Here is a 16753-nt window from a genome sequence, read left to right as displayed (position 1 = left end):
TTGAGAGGGCATTTCGATCTCACAATTTAATCACTGTTATAGAGCCAGGATTGTTTACAATTTAAATCTAGCTCTGCAAACTTAAAGCCTGAATACTGGCTCCTGGCATTTGGAAATGTGTTGCGTAGAGCTTTCACGACGCACGCTGGAATCACTCTCCTATTTTTCTGCCACGAGACGCCGTACCCTGCGAGCAGAGACTGTCAGGCGCCACGTTCTCTAAAAGAAAGGTAAACACGCATGAATAAAGAGGAAAGAAACGAAAACCGCGATGGTTAAACGAAGGTACAAGTGGTTACTACAAAGCGTTGGTAAATAAAATAGGGAGGAAAGACTTTTGTAAAAGATAATAGTTGAAATTGATCCGTTGTCGATGTGGTCCGGGATAGGATTACATCGTGCGTTGTGAATACTGATAAGTGCCGTACGCAACACATAAGTATCTCACCCCTTTCAACCCAAGGCGCTACAAATTGTTATTTTATCTATAATTAAAAACAGCAACTTGAAAAACTTTCGAGAAGTTTCTCATAGCGGTATAAGTGACCTATAACGGAGCTTTCCTGAAAAATCAGTGATCCTTAAAGCCTTCTGTTGACATTTCTGATAAATGGAGGATTAATTACGACTTTTAATCATCGATTGCAATAGGTTCCGATCGAGGTTTTTAACACAAATTTTACATTTTATTATGTTGACCTTGCTTGCCAAAAAGTTCTCTCTGAAAGAACAGCCGTAGAGAGTTTCTAAAGCTGACATTTCGAGCATTAGCCCCTCGTTAGAGCGAATCTGTTTTTACGTAAGGATTCTCGAATATTCTTTGTATCTTTGGCGGAATGGCTTGATATTTCAATTCATCGAAAAGCATACAATAGGTGAGCTTTGCACACTTAGTTTTACTATAGTAACGTCAAACTAGCCAGCCAATCAAAAAGCACCATCCACAAAACCACTCCTTTTCGGAACACATACTTCATTATTGAAGAGAACACGTCAAGCCGTCTAGTTGCAGTGTTCTGTCGATAACTTCACTGAGCATTAGATCTCTTCTTTATCTACAAATACAGGTGTGTGGTTTTTTTTTTTTTTTTACCTTTTGAATCTACTTTAGATTCTGCCTGGAAACAAGAATGGAAACTTAGGGGTTGTCCCTTGATAAACATCGCATAGAGCATATTTCTTTCGTATGCAACGCCTTTCTGGAAACCCAGTGTAAATGAGGTTACCTAATAAAAAAACGACAACGTTTCCTTGTAATCAAACATACAACGAGGCTATGACATGCAGAGCTCTTAAGCGTGACGCAGAAAGGGGATTCAGTAACATGATTAAAATGATTTAACCGCCTGCCTCCCTGTTAGCTCAATGGATAGAGCGCTGGACTGCTGTGCGGGAGGTCGAGGGTTCGAGGCCCGGCCGGACCAACACTCAAAGTCTTAAAACAAGTGAGAAGAATATGCTACCTTTCTATATCAAGAAATGATTAGATACTCTAGTCTTCTCGGAAAGGGACGGATAAATGGAAGTTCCGTCTCCTGCAGAGTTAGGGGTAGGAGACGTTAATTTCCCACACACGAAATTACTGTGTGATGGATGTCCTCCGCTGGGGTGGTTGCTGGGTGGGAATTGGCCCTGAAAAACCCCCATGGGGAGTGGTCAATTAACATATGCATGTATGTATGTATGAGTTGTACATTTCAAGAATAAGTTGCACAAAGGCGTGATATCAGAATTATAACCACTGTTAGGATAAACCTGTTTTAATAACATTGATTTGATCATTCCTGATACTTACATATTTCCAAAACCCATGTTCCCATCTGATAGAACCTGACGCTATTTCATTTCCTCCAATTCAAATGAGACACTCACACAGAGAATAAAGCTGCGTTGAACAGCATGTCTGCTGCCGGTAGGAAAGAGTTAATTAATTTTGTGGTATTCTATTTTAAAAAAATGTAAAATATTCTAAAACTCCGATGAAAAAGTCCATGTTGGTCTGGTTTAGTGCATTCAAGTATCAAAATGTTTTTATGGCTGGAAATTATCGTTGTTGCTGACTAGGAAAACAAACACTCTCTTCTGTTGCAGATATAAGAGACCATGAAATTAATTTTTTGTGTCATTATCGTTACCATCTGTCTGTTCATTATTGCGAACTCTGCTTTCATGGACATGGAGAGAGATGAAAAAGAAGATCTTGGTAAGATGAATTAAATCCAGTTGCTCATTTTTTCGTAATATATGAAGAGAGACAAAAGTTTTTTCTTGTCAGTAATTGTTCGTAGCGGATGGGTCAGGAAAGTCATTAAATACATCGATATTGGTCATGACAATCACTGCTATAGCGAAATAGCAAGTTTGCTTGATTAGAAAGTAAAGAATCTTTGAAATAAGAACTGATTTGATTATTGCTGCGTCGAGGAAGACGAAATAAGATTTCCATAAGTGAAGCTTAATGTTCATTCAAACGTTGCCAATTTTTGTTACGTTTAATTTACATCTATATGGTAAGCAAAACGTTTCATTGTCTGGTGATGATAGAAGACGCAAGAGCACCAAGGGAAAGAAGATTAGCACACAGAGCTTTTCACCATAACTTAGTGCAGTTGAGTTAACGTGAACTTCAAACAAGACGAATTCTAAAGTTTGAACGAATCATTTCACAAATACCTGTGCCCATAAGTCATGGCTGAGCTACAGCCGTGATTGAAAATGTTCGAAAAAAGATGCGTAGCTCTCAATATAAATACGTACGTTATCTTTAAATCATTTCTAAACAAGGTGTCAGTCATAACATCAAAATTACTGACCAGTGAGAGAGAGCAAGGTCCCTGTATTTTTGTCTTTTTTTATTGCACATCTAAATTTGTTTTGCAGAATATCTTGATACGGTTCATTTGAACATGTCAAGAAAACGCGACAACTCTCTTGTAAAGTATTCTCAAACTAGCTCTGGTTAAGTTTCTTGATTTGGAAAAATATTTTGATGGGCTTTTCAACTAATCAAGATGTATAAACATCATTCAGGCCGTAGTTTAAGAAACCGCTGGAAGTTAGTGCTTCATGACCAGAAACTTCTTTGAAATTCCCCAAATTAAACCAAGCAGCCAAATGAAGAGAATGTTTTTATCGTCTGGGAAAATAACGGACATTCCTAATGTCTGCAATACAGAACTTTCCAATTAATTTTCAGCTCTTAAAACATTTCGGAAAAGGTCCAGTCACCAGAAAAGCATTAAATCACCCCTTTTAACTATAGAAAGAAAAATTTGTTATTTTATCAAATTTTGTGACAGCAGGGACAGGGAGATTAAGAGGCACTGTCAGTCAAAATCAGATATGATCATCAAACTGGCGCACGCAGCCAAAAAATCGATTTCGCTCATGCTTTCTATATTGATAGACCCTTGTACCAAAGTAACCAAAACAAGGTTCGTTTTTCTAATCTTTTTTTAAAGAGTTATTAGATAAAAACGATCGAGTGTTCTCGAGCCAAATTTCGATGTTTGAAACGTCGAAATTCTGTCATATTCATGGCTTGCCTGCGTAAGTCAATAATTATCTGTGAACTTTCCTTTGCAATAACATTATAGTTAGGGTCTTGAACGATACATTGATGACATGAAAAGCAGATATGTTCTCGTTATCAAGATTTTATGAACTTTTTTCTCGATGACACCCTGCGGCTGTTTTTCAATAGCTCTATGGTACCCTAAAACAACTGCCAAAAACGCTTGGTACGAGAAGTAGAACCCAATAACTATATTACAGATACAGTTTAAGGATAGACGTTCTCAAATATACTTTCATTTTTTTTCTGAATATTATTCAAACGCTAATTGTATCAAGCAATTAATTCTCCCTACAAGAGCTATAATTTATTTCTAAAATTTTAAAATTAAGTGACCTCACTAATGTTAGATCAGGAGCCACGCCTCTAAGAATGTTCGGAAAATGGAAAAGACGATGAAATTGACGTTTAAGTGTGGGCCTTTATGGTAAACTGTAAAAGTAAAAAAATAAATGGGTTTAGATGGAAAGGAAGTTTCTTTATGGTAGTTTATTTTCGTTCTAAGTCAAAGTGCCAAAAATTCCAACTACGTGTCCACGTCTATCAATAATGGGCAATATGTTACTCATTACGTAGCCTACCTGAGCAGGTCAAGCAAAAAGCAAATCTTTGGGACTAGAACATTCAACTTTAGAAGGTCACTATGTTTAAGAAAAATATGGTTTCATTCTTCGCACGCAATCAATATGTGGGTCTTTTAAAAATTACTTCTCCCAACATTAAAAAAAGTGCAGTCACGGCTTCGATGATACCTGGTGATCAAGTGCGTGACAGATCAGTCAAGTGATCGAAGACGCATGAAAGGTCCTCGATTATTGCAATGTGTCAAGTGTTTTCATTTCTACCAGCACAACACTGAAAAGTGTTCTGATAGGAAACTTCGCCAACATGAAGCCGACTTACTTAACAAAGGTCGCTTGTGAAAAAGAGAAAGCAGAATTTAGCACGAAACAAACTCACATCTCATGACGAGCCAAACACGTAAAGACGAGATCAAGAAGTGAGTCACAGCAGACTTTGTAAACGGTCACTACAAAACGCAGACTGCAGACTGCAGACTAGGTATAAAATGCAGACCAGACTGTTTTTTCGTTAATGTATTGTCATGCAATCGTCGATCCAAAGTCATCATCTTCTACGGAAATTCAGGAAAACATGTTTCCGTTCTGTGTCCTTTCGCCCTCTTGAAGTTTACCAAAAACATTAAAAAATCCAAAATCGACATCCAAAAAGATTCACTCTTGTTCGGCGCCAGGACGCCATGCTAGCGATACTCAGTTGAAACAGAGTAGCTTGTAACAAAAATCACGTGTGCTGTAGTCATGTGTGCAGTCTGCAATCTGCGTTTTGTACTGACCGATTTTGTAAACGTTTCTCGACCCATTTCTGTTACGTGTACCTCTACATTTTGCTCTGGTGCATATTTAACTTATTCCGGCCATTGATTTTGCTTCGCTTGACAATTTAGAAGAGCTTCACATTGGAAACTTTTAACTGCAAACATGTGAAGTGTTAATTACTTCAAAATGGCAGATATTGAAAATTGGCTTACATTACATTACATATTTACATATTTACATTTATATAGCGCAGACTTCTATGTGGATATATTCAGTCGCGCTTAACAATATAGTAAGGTTGAGATCGGACGTCAGCATTTTTATCAGGCGCCTCTGGCAGTCCATGTAACGCTCTCACCTTTCCACCCATCCCACCCCGGAGAGGACATCCACTACACAGTAATCTCGTGCATGGGAATTTACGTCTCCTACCCCTAACCCTGCAGGAGACGGGACCTATGGCTTATCCGAGAAGACGAAGCAGTGTGAGTGAAGGGTCTATCCTTAAGGACACAACGTCATGCCCCAGCCAGGACTTGAACCCGGGCCAGCGAACCCAGAGTCCAGCGCACTGAGCACTGGACTACTCATGAATGTCTTGTTGTACAGATACAAAAGATCATAGGGAAATAAAATGGTAGAAAGTTGAAGCTATCCTAGTCTTGAACATAGCCCGGGAGGCTTCCTAGTCGATTTCATTGCGTACCGCGGGAAGTTTTGACACGTTTGTTTGAAGTAACAACGATTTTATTTCAGAGCAGCTGTAGATGCACTTGAAAAAAAATCATATTTTATTATTAAGGAAAGGTGATGAGTTGGATATGCTGCAAATCAATTACAGATGCATCAGAAGAATAGGATTAGTGGGAAACTAATTTAAAACTTACGATGAACGGACTCGACAGCGCCACTACACGAATTATGACAATTTCAAAGGTTTTGTTCAAGAACTTATTGTAAACCGTTTCAAGTAGATTTCTCCTCTACAAGTGAGAATTTTAACAAACGGACATTGCTGTCCTATGTATGGGACTTAAGCCTACCAATGGACAAAGTATGAGCCAAATTGAATTTTGAGCTAAGTCCGCGATTTCTCTGATTTTTACTGAAATTTACCATTAAATACTTTCTAGAGGTTTGTCTTGGCGCAATATGTGATCCGGAACGAGACCTCTCCTGGAAAATCACTGATCCTAAAAACCTTTTGCTGATATCTTTGATAAATGAGGATTAATCTATACGGTCGATCAATGGGCCACTTTTCAGTTCTCGTGGTTTCGTAATCTGGTGCCAAAATTACAGCGCGAGAACGAGGCCGAGTGTGTAGTCGCTCTCATCGACAAAAAGAACAAATGGCCGTGGTAGTGAAAATGAGCGAAAATTCCTCAAAGTTCAATGGAAACCTGTAGTTCTGTTATCTGCAAAACAAGTGAATGCAGAAAACTTGCGGACACTAGCAGGAAGGATGAATCAGTCAGCTCTCTACCTGTGTGAATTACATACATACCCTAGCAAATAAAAATAACTAGGAATACTGTGAAAGGAAAATATTCGCGGTTTACCTTACGAAATATTCAGTTGAGCATTTACGATGAATAACTCGAATCCGTGACATGACGTCACACATTTCTCTACAGCAGGAAAACATAGTAGTAATCTCATGCCTTTGCCAGTCTAGAAAACAACGTGGCCGTTATATGCTGTTTGTTTTCCCTCCGGGCCATATCGATTTTTTCTTACAAGGATACTTGCCCTTACCCATAGGTATTCCACTCCAAACTGGCAGGCTTAATATTTCCAAAACTATGCAGGATTGGAGCTGCAACAGTGCATGTTCACCCCCTCTTCATTGTCGATTGCCCCGCTGTACAAATGTTGTATTCCCAAATGCATTCCAGGGATCGGGAGCGGTGAGTACTTTTTTACAATTTTGATTTACGCCATTCCTTGTGGATGAAGAAACTCTGTCATGTTCACAAGTGAGGAAGGTTGCAGCTGAGCTTGGCCGTGCAAAGCCTAAGAATACGCCTTCCCTATGACTTTCTTTTGTTGCTCCTTTTTGAACATTAAGCGTCTTTTTTCAATCGTGTTCTTCAGTCTCTTTTTTTTGCTACTTCCATTACTTACCGGGAATTTTAAGGCCAGATTTCAGAAGTTAAGAGAAGCAATCCAGGGAAAAAAACCTTTAAAATTGGAGATTAACTGAATCATAAAGGGGAAGATCCATTACAACGTTCCCAGAAACGATTAATCTCGGACAAAGTCATTAAACAAGAGCTTATTAAGAAGGCGAAACAAACCCGTGATAAGGTAGAGAATAGTCGAGCTATATCTTAAGTACTTGCTAAAAAAAAGAGTGTACAGAAAGATAAAAAGGAATATTACCTATTTCACTTTTACCAGTCGTCCTAACAATAGTTTGTGAACATCAATCTTACTACAAAGTTATTTCTAAGGCGTTTTAACGTTGTAATTACAGGTTAACGTTCACGTGTCGTTGAGTCATGGTGAGAAATTCTCACGTGTCCATTCACCTTCAGCTGTCTGGGTTCAATCTGTTACTGCACGTGGCTTTAAGGTGTGTGCACGTGAGTCAGGCATTGGATCAAATGGAACAGGAATCATCAATTGGTTGGCTTTTCAAGATCATCCACAAATGACACTTGGCAGCGTTATTTTTGATGGGATATGGACAACGGAAGCTAAGTGTGAAAAAGTTACCTTCTCACAGGTTTGAGTAAAGCTGAGGCTCGAGGTCAAAACCTTTAAGCTAGAGATATTCCATGAAGCAACATTAAAGAGGAACCGGGATGTTCTAGCTGTTGATCATCATCTTAGCATTTTAATCAATTACTATCTTTAACAAGTTTTTATAAATAATTGAGTGTGTAGTCTACATTTTAAAATTTTGAGGGTGGATCCCAAAACTCAAACCCGGGTGATGGAAGAGAATACGAAGGATATATTTCAGCCTTTACTTTCTCGTACAAAAGACAATTAAGCTAGAAGCTAAGTTATATTAGTGGGTGTGGCCACGTAGTTTCCTCTTGAACTTAGTTTTATTCGACTAGACATTTATAGTGATGCTTTTAAAATACCGCAGAATTTTCCTGCAAGACCTTTCGTGTTTGTGTCAACTAGATACACGCGTGACACAAAGCCAGATGACGCTATGTATGTTTGGTTGGAAAATGTAGATTCCGGAAGTTTAGAGGTGTGCATCCGAGAGTTTCTGTCCTTCGATGGGAAACATCAAGACACCATTGTGGTAAGAGACATTCTTTTCGTAGTTTCCAGGAGTGGACGTGCAAACCATTAGTTCTTTCTACGGCCTCCTACTTTGTCTTATGGCAACTTATGCGTCGAAGTTTTTTACTACAGGACTGGTTCGCATTTGTTGGAAATGGCTCTGACTTCAATTTAACGCTGTCAGGAGAGGCAGATTTTCCAAACATCGTTTCGCCCACAGCTGATGACAATTATGGTTTCTGTCAAGTGAGTGTAATTTACTGTGATTTCGACTCTGAACTACGAGGAGGTTTTTCAAGCTATAGAAATTTGGAGGGTTTTTGTATGCAAAGGAGAGGTCTCTGTATAACTAGAATTTTCTTTCAAATATATTGTTCTCTCTTCTATTGTACAGGAAGTGGAGTTCAACACAACCTTCTATGCCTCACCAGTTGTGCTTGTGTCTGTGCATCATATTTACAACCCTCAAGTTACCATGAAAAGCCCCGTATCACCGAAAAACAACATTATATCAGCCTGGGTTGAGGTAAATGAGAAGTCTATTTATGTTTTATGTTTTTCGTTTTGCTGTTGTTTTACCTTTTGTCCCTTCTCTGTCCTTTGCATAGGAAGTTAGCCTTACATCCATGAGGATTTGTGTTAAAGACTTGAGTGGAACAGAAAGTAATCACGATCCTCTCTCTGTTAGTTACATTGTGATTGGAGGTTTGTGTTCAACTTGAAAATACTTATGCGATCATTCTGTTGTGTAACTTTAGTCACTTTAGTTTATTCAGATGCAGCTATCATTTTTCTTTGCCTTCACAGACCTCAATCCCTGCCTAGACGTGTTTTGCCAATCATTTGGAGTCTGCAAAACCTACAGTGCCCATGATGCTCGGTGTGTGTGTAACGACAACTGCCCGTCGTATCAAGATCCAGTCTGCACCGAAAATGGAACAACATATGACAACGAATGTCAGTACAAGTTGAGTTTCTGTAAGGGACTGGACAACAATACCTTGTATCATCCTGGAAGCTGTGAAGGTAAGCCATATTTCTCCAAGAAATAATTTTATTCTGCTAACAAGACACATGAATAAGATTTCAAACATCAGCTTTTTAAATCTTTACAGGTTTTCCAATCATTCGCGGTCGAGTTAAGCTTCTTCGAGTTCCTGATTGGTCAGACTCAAGTTGCAAAACAGTCGTATTCCCACCATACAGCTTCTATCCGAACAAACAAGTTCATGTACAGATCACCCTTAATCACATGAACCTCAATGACTCCAACACAGTGCACCATGCTATCACATCTTGGACCGAAAAAGTCAACAATAAAAAATTTACAGTTTGTGCAATGCAATCTGGTCGAAATGGAAACAACTTCAATCCTTTCGCAACCGTTGATTGGATGGCGTACCAAGGAGCACCCCCAGAGGGAATGACGGGAAGAATCAAGATGACAAAATGGTGGTCAGGAACGAATTGCGCAGATGTGACCTTTCCAAAGGCAAGTTATTCTTTAACCAGTTCACCAGTATAGCAATACTTTCGATTCAACAGACGCAGCTCCATTTCCACGGAAAAAAATAAGACATTGAAAATATGAAGAAAAAGAAACACTTTTTCGCGGAGAAGTTAAAAGATTAAATCAAAAATTGTAACTTGAATAAATTAAAAGTTGTAACTTGCTAAACTTTGAGTTTAGTTTGGTACTTGTCTCTACTGGAAAATTAGATTGGTTAAGATTAATTTATTAACATCACTTCAGATCAAACATAGTTACAAAATAATGCAAAAACGCACTAAGACCACTAAGTGATGATATCCCCGCATGTGTATAGGACAAGTTTAAAGCTTTACCAGTTGTCCTTGTGACGTCTGATCACCAACGAAGTGGAAAGGAACACGACGCTGCGTTGATCTGGGCAGAAGATGTATCCAAGGACTCGTTCAAGGCTTGTTTGCGTGAGCTTCAAAACTTTGATGGCATCCATCAAGATATTTATGTGGTATGCGATATTCTCTTTCCAAATTCTATCACTACTCGATAAAGTCCTTACATTAAGACCTTTTTTTCAGTCTCATTGAAACATCGGCTCGATTCCGTATAATAATCGTAAGTCTGAAGTTGTGCTTAAGCCTGACCAGGACTCTTTACGAGTGTTATTTTTGTTTGGTAAGGAAAAATTGTCCAAACTCACTTCTCAAACAAATAAGTTTCATTACAATTAATTTTTCATGAAATTCAAAGGTCTTTTACCCCATATCATTTGTAACTCGTAGAAAATGAAATTCTGTACTTATTATGACTAAATGTGTTGTTTTGTGCCCTGCTTCTTCCCAGACCTGGATGGCGTTTGCTAAGTTGCATAAGCCGCTCTTCACTGAATATGGCTCTGTAAACTTTCCAAACACAAATGCACCAAGAGATGAAGACAACAATGCTTACTGCGAGGTTGGTATATTATAGTCTTCTTAGAAAATAAATGTTCCATGCAAAATTGCGATGTTGGAAAATGAATGTAGTTTAAAAAATTGTTTAGGAAAACAAAAATTCCAGAATTCCCCTAAGTACCCTTTTTTTCTCCATTCTACTAACAGTTTGTGCATTTTACACGAAGTTATAATGCGACACCATCCGTCCAAATATCAGCAAATCACAGCACAACAGCAAGCGGAAACTTGGCACCAGTTCATAACGGCATTTCTACGTGGATTGAGGTAAATTTCTCAGATTGGATTGAGTGATCATCGAGGATTACCAAACTTTTGTGAATACATTAACCCTTTTTTATTCGCTTTAGTAGAAAACAAACCCCGAGAAGAAAACCATGTCTCGGGAGAAAGAGATGTTAAATTTTCGTTTTTTCCCAAATTCTTGTGCGGAGATAGTCTAAAAATGTAGAATTGCATCATTCACGTTGATAGAGAACTTTTTATTGTTTGCAGAATATCAACGCCTCCGGATTCAGAGTCTGTGTCAAGGAGCTGTACGTGACCAGATATGATCCCGTGTCAGTAAGTTATGCGGTCCTAACAGGTGAGTAATTATGCAAAATACTTTCAAACTTTAAGATACTGCAGAGATGAAGCATGTTTAAGAGGACTGGAAACAAACATACACATTTACAGTTACACTTTCATGCAATTAAAGTGTGTCATATGCAAACATATAATAAATTTATCAAGATTAAATAACATATTCACTTCCAGACATCTGTCCTCCCGGATGGAGCTACTTCAATGGTTTCTGTTACTACACAAGTGATACCTGTACAAATTGGACCACAGCTGTAAAAGAATGCAGACAAGAAAACTCAGTTCTTGCTGATGTCAACAACAATGAAGAAAATGTTTACATACAACATCGCCATAATGGCGATAAATCCTGGCTGGGTTTCAGTGACAGATCAACAGAGGGCGACTTTATTTGGGTGGATCGTGGACATGGAAACTTTACAGCATGGGCCGAGAACCAGCCAAATAACCTTAAAGAAGAAGATTGTGTGCACGCACTTGGTGTGAAACACGACTATGAATGGAACGACGTGCAGTGTAGTGATTGTTATCAGTTTACTTGTAAGAAAGGTGAGTGGAACATATCAAATAAAGCTTATAAGATATAATTTAGAGTAAAACGTAATTACTTAGGGTTATGACCCATTCCCTGTGAAGCCTACCCCGCTTACATCTCAGCGAAAGGCGACGAGAAACATAGGTACTTCGTCTCCTGAGTAGGATGTCAGTCCATCGCGTTTTTGCCCTGGCATTTTGTCAACTTTTCGTTCAGGAGAGTTCGTTGGTCTCTATCTACACTCCCAAGTGAGACGTATATGTCGTGCGTAACAGCATAATACAATTTTTCTAACCATGGGCCAAAAGCTGGGGCTTACTTTTTTTCTTATCTCCTCCTACACGTTCTAAATGGGTGTAAACTCATTTTATTCCTTTATCAGACTTAGATGAATGTGAAAGTGAGCTAAATTACTGTCACAAGCTGGCCACGTGTACAAATGAACGTGGCTCGTAGAAGTGCAAGTGTAACGCGGGATACCTTGGAGATGGATTTCAGTGCAGCTCTTTATTCAGTGCAGGTGAGACATCATGACAGATCAGACGATAATATTTTGTAATTTGTAAAGAATGAGTTATCCTTTTCCGGAAATCATTGGGAAACCTTCATAAAATTAAAAACTAAAAAATAGACTTTAATCATTTTGCTGCAAAGCTTTATTCAGGAAATGTACTTATTTTTCGGCTTTCTTCAAAATGTTTTAGAATCAAATTTAAAAACTGTCCTATAAGTCTGTTATCAAAAAGTATTTAGGATGGCTGAAATTTTTTCAACGTACACCCACATTCATGACGAATATACTCCGTCACAACTGAGTTTAAAATTACACCTCGATATTTTGACCTACTTGAAGCTTTCCGGACATTACTTATTGCAAAAGTGAACAGAATTACTGTCACATCTGCGTCTAGTGTATGGTATCCGTCAGCAACGCATTGACTGCGGTTCAATTGAGAGTCAATTTCTTAAACTCGGGTGACCGCTGAGTGCTGTACCGCTACTACAGGTTCGACTACAATACACTTTGTTTAAAACACGTATGTCCCATAAACTAGCCTGATATCCAAAAGGGGCGTGTGGTTACAGATACGGAGTTTAAAATGTGAAAAAGTACATTGTGTTAAAATGTAAAATAAATATTTGTATTAATGCAAAGAGATGTGAAAGGAGTTATCCTTAATTTCTGTTTTAAATGATGCTAAGACTCGCACAATCAAATATCTTCGCGAAGTGAGTTCCATAGTTTTTCTCCGCTATACGAAAATCTCTTTCTTAGGTATTTAATCTTAGGAACGAGCAACTGCCGGGAGGTAGAGAAGCCCTTCAGATTTTACTGAGTAGATTCACTCCATATTAAGAATAGATCAGCGGGACGACTTGGAGCCAAGCCCTTCCATTAGGTACTTTGAACATTTCCCTCGCTTTGGACATTGTTCGTGAATTGAAAATCAACAAAGAAAGGTGAAATCATTGTAAAAATAACACTTATCTCCTTTATTAAGGGTTGGATCATTCTACAATACTGGCAAATGATAACAATTACCTTAAAACACTAAGCAATTGGTTGAAGCCCGTTGTGCAGAGCCAGTCCTCCTACTGGAAGCGCTGTTGGAGAGCATCAATTGATGGTTGGGCCAGCACTACCTTCCACTCCTTGTGTGATGGCCAAGGGCCGACGGTGACTATTGTCCGTGTGGGAAAATACATCTTTGGTGGATACAACAGCTTATCATGGAGTAAGTGCACCATTGATTGCATTTATGTGGAGTTTTTTTCTCCTCACTAAAATAGCACCTACAAATTTAAAATCTTGAGTTCATCTGTTTATCGCACAATCAGACACAGGCGCTAATACAGGCGAAAGCGAGCAGATCAAGCACATTCCTGTGAAAAGGAACTTACCTTGAGTTAAAAAAAAGCCTCCACTCGTTGTTTATACTATAGTAGTTCAAAATTCTAAAAACGGCAGAGCAAATAAAATCAAGGGTATCCACGGCGTCTTTGAGTAGGTATAGCTTAGCCTGACAAACAAAACAAACTAATCATGGCCTTCGTTCCGAGTGCCTTTTAAGCTTGGGTTGTAAGTGATTGTATTTTCAAGTAACACTGTGTGAAACAAATTGCCGTCAGATGAATTATTTTATTCATCAGTTACTAGCGCACAACGCGAGCAATGCGCAAAAGAAGCGAAGGGTATGTTGAAACAGGGTTTATACAAGCAGTTGGGGCCTGCACCAAGTTTCAACCACGGCAGGTGAATTTAAAAAGGGCAGGGTTTCTAAAGGGCAGCAGAAACTTTTAATGTCATTTCGGGGATTGATTTTGTCCGGGCTTCCGGGGCCAAATGGGGAGAAATTCGATATTCCTCTTCTAGGCAGATTCTCAATATTTCAGACAAACGGTCGCGGAAAAATTTCCAGTCACATAATATTTGCTAATGTTTTACCGTGATTGTGTCAACGAGTTAAAAAATATGATTCCGAAAAAAGAAAAAAGCACCACCCCAAAATAAACGCCGCCCAGAAATAAATACGCTGAACATAAACGTTAAAAAAGTAATTAACGTCTTTAATAGGGTAAACGTGATACTTAGAATAGATTTGGAAGGTTGGTGATGTTTCATAGCCTATGATGATATCCTTTGCACACGCTGATAGAATAAATGTTCCTAAATTTCGTGAGTGCCTCTGAGAATTTTAAATACGAATCGACTGTTGAATTATATTTCAAATTCTTTACTTGTTATTCAGCTTCTAGTTGTGGATATCAGTACACTTCGAGCGCCTTTTTGTTCTCATTGGTTAACAAGCCAGGCTGGGGACCAGTGAAATTGACCCAACAAGGGCCATATAGTAACTACAGGAGCTATTCCGTATACAGTTGTTCTAGCTATGGATCTACATTTGGTGGAGGACACGATCTTCACATCGCCAGCTACGCCTCATCCAACACAAATTCTTACTCAAACCTTGGACACACCTACAGTCCACCTTCTGGCCACAGTTATGGCAGCTCCTTCACCCGATCATTCCTGGCAGGAAGTTACACTTTTCGGCCTGACGATATTGAAGTGTTTTACGAAACTACTTAATGCATATCTGTTGAATCGAAGGTCAATAAAAACTTCGCGCAGGATTAAGGAAAACTAAAAAACGCTAATTCAGTAAATTAAAATAAATTAAAATGACCTATAGGGGTAGACTCCTTAACACTTTAAATGCTTGTTACGCAATGTAGATTTGGAATAAACAGCATAAAAAGTTATTCAAGTAATAAAAGGTTTCAAAAAGTTCCTCTCAAAATGTTTGTATGTAATTGTGGAAATTAAGGTGGTTATTGCTTTTCGTTCCGCTCGCTGAATCAATCGACAGTCACATGATACACTAATGCACGCGCATGACCCACTATATTTCAGTAACTAGCGCAGCACCGAAGATTTTTTTTTAACCATCCGGCGTCTGTGAATTTTTCATTTATGCAATTTAGCAAAGAGACTTGCATTGATGTGACAAAATTTTAGGAATGATCACCAAAGAAATCAAAGTTAGGAAACACTGATTCTGATTTCCAGTTAGAATGCGCAGGGAGGCCAATACCTATTTCCAGTGAGATAAAATTATGAGATGTAACATTGGATGACAAGCTGAAATTGGATGCTCATGTTGCATCGATCTGTCGAAAGGTGGCGGGTGAGGTTAATGCTTTAAATAGGCTCAAAAATATCCTGCCTCTTAAAACCAAGAAAACACTTTATCACGCATTTATTTTACCTCACTTTGATTATTGTAGCCAGCTATGGCACCACTGTGGGGAAAGGAATACAACGAAAATGGAAAGGGTAAATCAACGTGCGCTTAGATATGTATATAAAGATAAGGGTATTTCATATGAAGACTTGCTCGATTTTATCGGCTTGCATACGACACTGAAGAGTCGTAGGATTCCAGATATGTTGCTAACGGTCAATAACTGCTATCCTATATAAGGCTCTCAGACCTATTGCTGACTTAGTTAAACCAAGGAGGACTGATTACAATTCAAGGGCACTAACATGCTTTCCTTACCTAAGGTTAACAGTACCAAGCATGGTTTTAAATCATTTCATTATTTTGCTGCTAAGACTTGGAACGTGCTACCAGATGCTATACGCGCAAAAGGCTGGCACAAGAACGTTTCTTCACGATATCCGTCGCCTAAAATTTTAAGTTTTTAGTTTTTTTATCTCTGTTTTACTACACATGTATGCAAATATATATTTAAATTTGCGATATTCTTTTTATAATGATATTTTACTTAACGTACATAATTCTTGATGTAGGTTGTAATATTTTATTGAGTATTTTGTTCTGGGCTTCCTGGAAAGTAGCTTGTAGCTAAGTGTGGTGCCACATTAAATAAAGAACTACTACAACTACAAATTATGGCCCGTGATGCAACTGAACGAGAAAGTCGAGTATTGAACGATTACTTGATGGTGCTTTGTTTATGCTTAAGTTTTCGCATTTATTCATGGTCTTCACATCGTAGGATTTTGATCCAACTTAGAAACTACAATTTCTTGTAGCAATACGTTTTCGGAAATATCTGAGTATCAGGACATCAAATTAATGTTAATATCAAACAGGTTTATCGTGATAGTTATGAATCTGATATCACGCCTTTGTGCACCTCATTCTTGAATTGTAAAACTCATTTTAATCATTTTATTGAATCTCCTTTTTGCGACACGATTAGGAGCTTCATGTCATAGTCTTCCCATATGTTTGATCACAAGGAAACATCTTCATTTTTGCCGAATAAGGTAATCTCCTTCACAGTGGGTTTCCAGAAAGGCGGCCGAACCGTTGCATACCACTATATAATTCCCCACGCGATATTTATCTAGGGACAGTCCGTTAGGGAGTTTTCATTCTTGTTTTGAGACAGAGAATGCAAATTAATCTAAATGATATTCATAGCGTTAAAAAAAAAGAACAATCATTCACCTGTATTTGTAGATATACGAGAGATCTAATGCCCAGTAAAGTTCCC

At 38.4% G+C, this 16753-nt stretch overlaps 1 pseudogene across 1 annotated transcript; it reads left to right on the top strand.

Moving 5' to 3' along the window:
- The first annotated feature begins 1823 nt into the window (after nucleotides 1–1823).
- LOC148740510 (uncharacterized) lies at nucleotides 1824–16140 on the top strand (annotated as a pseudogene). Its single transcript, XR_015996562.1, has 18 exons — nucleotides 1824–1912; nucleotides 2092–2203; nucleotides 6679–6824; nucleotides 7394–7645; nucleotides 8018–8182; nucleotides 8296–8409; nucleotides 8558–8689; nucleotides 8772–8868; nucleotides 8971–9189; nucleotides 9279–9655; nucleotides 9990–10157; nucleotides 10493–10603; nucleotides 10750–10869; nucleotides 11098–11188; nucleotides 11362–11736; nucleotides 12105–12242; nucleotides 13225–13458; nucleotides 14473–16140. The product of XR_015996562.1 is annotated as an uncharacterized LOC148740510 (transcript).
- Nucleotides 16141–16753: the final 613 nt, after the last annotated feature.

Source organism: Stylophora pistillata, chromosome 2 (genome assembly GCF_964205215.1).
Source record: "Stylophora pistillata chromosome 2, jaStyPist1.2, whole genome shotgun sequence".
NCBI classification, from domain to species: domain Eukaryota; kingdom Metazoa; phylum Cnidaria; class Anthozoa; order Scleractinia; family Pocilloporidae; genus Stylophora; species Stylophora pistillata.
This window is presented reverse-complemented; position numbering and strand designations above follow the sequence as displayed.